The sequence below is a fragment of the Sapajus apella genome, unplaced genomic scaffold (assembly GCF_009761245.1).
Source record: "Sapajus apella isolate SASKATOON/1434 unplaced genomic scaffold, GSC_monkey_1.0 scaffold3, whole genome shotgun sequence".
In the NCBI taxonomy this organism is placed as follows: Eukaryota; Metazoa; Chordata; class Mammalia; order Primates; family Cebidae; genus Sapajus; species Sapajus apella.
The window spans coordinates 30094256-30098515 of NW_022436943.1; positions in this window are offsets into that span (position 1 = coordinate 30094256).

Consider the following 4260-nt stretch of genomic DNA (forward strand, 5'->3'; position numbering starts at 1 on the left):
CTTGGGTCACCTTGTCACACAATAAGGGAAATGTACAAGTAGGAAATATTTTTAGTTGCACAGATGCAAGAAATAAGTAGCAGTCTTCACAGTATTTCAGCTTTTAGCTTCAACCTTTTTCTCTAACATCAAATCTTTATAAGATTCATTTTGACAAGTATCAATGTTAAATTATTGACATTTAAGACTAAGAAATTATTTTATACTCACTTGTGCATAGAGCTGAGTTTAGTAATTTTCAGTGGATTTGAAACAGTCCAGCTTCAAATTTCATGAGCTAATATAAGCCATTTCTGTATACTACTCCTGCTAGATTATCATAAAGTAGTAAACAAAGGACTGCATATCAAAGAGTGAAATAAGTCACAAATTCAGTAACTAGTACCTGGTACAGATGCATTATAGTGACCCTAAATAAGCGTTTCTGAATGGATTTATGAATGAATAATGGAGATGGAAAACAGCTGGTATATGAATATGTAAGTGAATAATGCATGAAGGAATAAATGACTAGTTGAGAGTTAACCTGATCTAATTAATTAATGAAAAGGGATAATTTGCCAGATAGTTTTCAAACCATTAATTTTTGATATGGAGTTGCATGTTCATTATTTTACTACCATTGCAGGAAAATAAAAACACATGCATATATGAAAAGCTCCTTTCTTAGAAAGTCAATATGTCATAGGTATGTCAAACAGAGAACTCTGTATAGGGAAATAGTTACAAAAGTGTTGGATAGCCTGGAGAAGTTGAAAGAGATTGGGAACATCAGGAAGCCATCATCACTCTGAAGACTGGAGGAGCAAGAGGAAAAATGGTATTTCCAGGAAACAATGATTATCATACTGTTATTGGATCTACTGCACTGTAGCTTTGTAGGAAGCTAGGAGGCCAGACTCCTGCTGATAGTGCAGAATCTCAAGAGTCCAAACTAACATCAGTGTCACGGATAAAACTAGAGCCCCTGAAGGCTGTGCCACTGAGACTGCTGGAGATGGGGTGGCAGTTGCTCCTACTTCCAGGAGTGAACTAGTTGCATAGAAATCTGCAATTGTCCACTATTGCTGTTGCTGTCACCAGAGGTGTCATCCAAAGTAGAAAACAAGAGCTCCTTTCTGTTTTGTAATACCCAACCAATGTCTTCCACAGGCGAAAGTGAACCAGACATCACCTGGCAGGGGAGTCTGGAAAATGTGGCCTGAGCAAAGCAGGAATAGACAAACAACTGGCATAGACCAGCCTTGAGAGCTGAGCTTGAAAGGTGCTTTGTTTTCTTATCACAACTTCTCATCTTCTACTTGTATCTTCCCTTCTAAGATGGAACAGAACAACTCAACTCAATAACTAAAATTCTAGCCACTTTCACTCTCTCTAGGATATATAAATCTAACCCAAACATTCTCTGTAGATAGGGAGAAAGGAGCATATTAGTTCTTCATGAATGCTGTAATAACAAATTACCACAAATTTGGTGACTTAAAAAAAAAATAAAACTGTATTATCTCACAGATATGGAGGCCAGGAGTCTGACATCAAGATATTGGCAGGGCTGTGCTTCCTTCAGTGTCTCTGGGAGATAACACTCTCTTGCCTTTTCTAGCTTCTAGTGACAGTCAGCATTCCTTGTCTGTGGCTACATCACTTCAGTCTCTATGTCCGGTTGCATTATCCCCTCTTCTTCTGTATGTCATTTTCTCCTGCCTCCCTTATAAGAACATCAACTATTGCCTTTAGGATCCACAAGGACAATCTTGGATAATCTCCCCATGTCCAGATAATAAATCACATCTGCAAAAATCTTTTTATCCTATAAGGCAACATGTAGAAGTTCTAGAGATTAGGATCTGATATTTTTGGGGGTCATTTTTCAGTCTCTTGCAGGGAAGTGTTGAAATACCCTGGCCAATAGGGAAGTAGAGGAGAGGAGACAGAGAGAAGGTGCAGAAGGAGGAGACAGAAGCCATAACCTTTGAAAAAGGCTTATGGCTCCCAGCTAGGTTCTACAAACTGGCAGCACAGCAGAAATTAAGTTAATCCCAAACTGGTGAATCTCCTGGAACTTGACTGAGACACAAATGTTATTAACAAACATCAATAATGGTCCATAAAAAATAAAATATCTAAACCAACAGATCTCAACCATCACTCAAGACCCAATCATGAGGCATAATTGAGTCTTATGACAGCTCTGCAGCAGGTGGTGTATCTATTTAGAACTTAATAAACCCTATTAATTCAGAGAATCAAAAAATCAGACACAGGCTGGGAAAAAGTTTACTTTGGCACTATCTAGAAAAAAGAGTTTGCTCAGTATATTAATAGAGTAAACAGGATTGAAAGAAAATAAACTTTTCAAGAACCTTAGCTGCTCTATTTTGCATACAAATAATATATTAATTTCAAACAGTTTTTATCTACATATTAAAGAAGGATGTCAGAGCTTTTTGCTTGGCAACACTTCTTTGATCATTCATTCCATTTTCCGTATATGATGTAATCTGGTTTCAGATGGTGTAAATGTATAAAATTCACTATGCCCAGAACTTTTTTCCCCTATTGGGGTTCGTTGACCCTCAAGGGAAACAGTGAATCAAGTAAAATATAATCATTTTATATTCATAGAAAAATATACAATGATAAAATAGTCTTTCTTTTAAAATTAGAAATAGGGGCATAAGAATTTATAAAAATTCAGTAAATGAAAAAAATACATACTCAATATCATAGCTAGTTTAAAGAGTCCCATGACAGAAAGACTAAGTGATTCAGGTGAACAGAGAATGAAGGTGATAAACATGGAAATCATAAGAAAAAAAGTCTTAAGAGGAACAGACAGAAAATTCAAGACAAAGCAAGTAACAGGAAGATGTTCACCTTAGAACACTCACAGCATGCCTATGTGAATACACATGCTTCCTCCTGCTAAAATGTCAATCTGATCTTAGTCAAAGCCAGTCCTATATAGGCATCCCATTCCTTCTAACAAATTTGATCATATAGCACCTTCAATTATTCCCTCACTTTCTTGGCACAAAAGCAACAGATGTATCTTTATCAATTGATGTAAGGACTTGAATAAAAAGCAACAATGTTCTGAATCGAAGTATCAACCAGAAATGAAAGGGTTTTCTTTATACGTTCTGGATTCTCATCCTGGGAGATGGCTAGAATTCCAATGATGCTCAGATTAAATTTCCTGCTAGTCTAGTGGATGTAGACTTGGAGCATATTCAATTTGATTTAGAGATCAAAAGAATGTGATATTACACATACACAGTTTTGAGCAGTAAGTGTTATACCTACTACGTTAGTCCTATAATTATTATTTTTTCAATGAGCAAATTGAGCCTTAAAGCAGTTGAATAAGTTCCCCAAATGGCAGAACCAGTGGAGCCAAGTCTTGGAACCCAGTTATTTGACTAGAAGCATTTGCTACCCTTTCCTCTAGGGCCCTGGTTTTCACTGCCTCTACCTCAAGCCAGATCTCTTATCATCTTGTTGCAGTTCTGCCTGATGCCTGTTATACTCAGTTGCATAGAAATTTTCTCAGTTAGGAAACCCATAAGCCACATTCTGTCTGAGAAAGTCCTAGCCTTGTTCAGAATTTGTCTTAAATTTTTCATAAGTATTTTTATCAAGAGTTGCATCAAAATAATTGGATGGTTCCACAGACTTCCAGTTTTACTTCCAGCTTCTAGCATCACCTCCACTACTAGTGAGGAAGGTGAATGTCCAGTGAATAACTTCTCTTAAACATGTGGTTAAAGCTGAAAAAGTCACATTCTGTCTGGGAAATTCCTAGCCTTGTTGAAAATTTGTCTTAAATTTTTCATAAGTATTTTTATCAAGAGTTGCATCAAAATAACGGGATGGGCTGGGCATGATCGTTCACACCTATAATCCCAGCATTTTGGGAGGCTGAGGTGGGTGGGTCACCTGAGGTCAGGAGTTTGAAACCAGCCTGACCAACATGTAGAAACCCCTTCTCTACTGAAAATACAAAATTAGCTGGGCATGGTAGTGCATGCTTATAATCTCAGCTACTCAAGAGGCTGAAGAAGGAGAATCACTTGAACCTGGGAGCAGAGGTTGCAGTGAGCCAAGATCTCACCATTGCACTCCACTGGGCAACAAGAGCAAAACTCCAGCTAAAAATATAAATAAATAAAAAAATTGGATGGTTCCACAGACTTCCAGTTTTATTTCCAGCTTCTAATATCATCTCCACTGCTAGTGGGGAAGGTACATGTCCAGTGA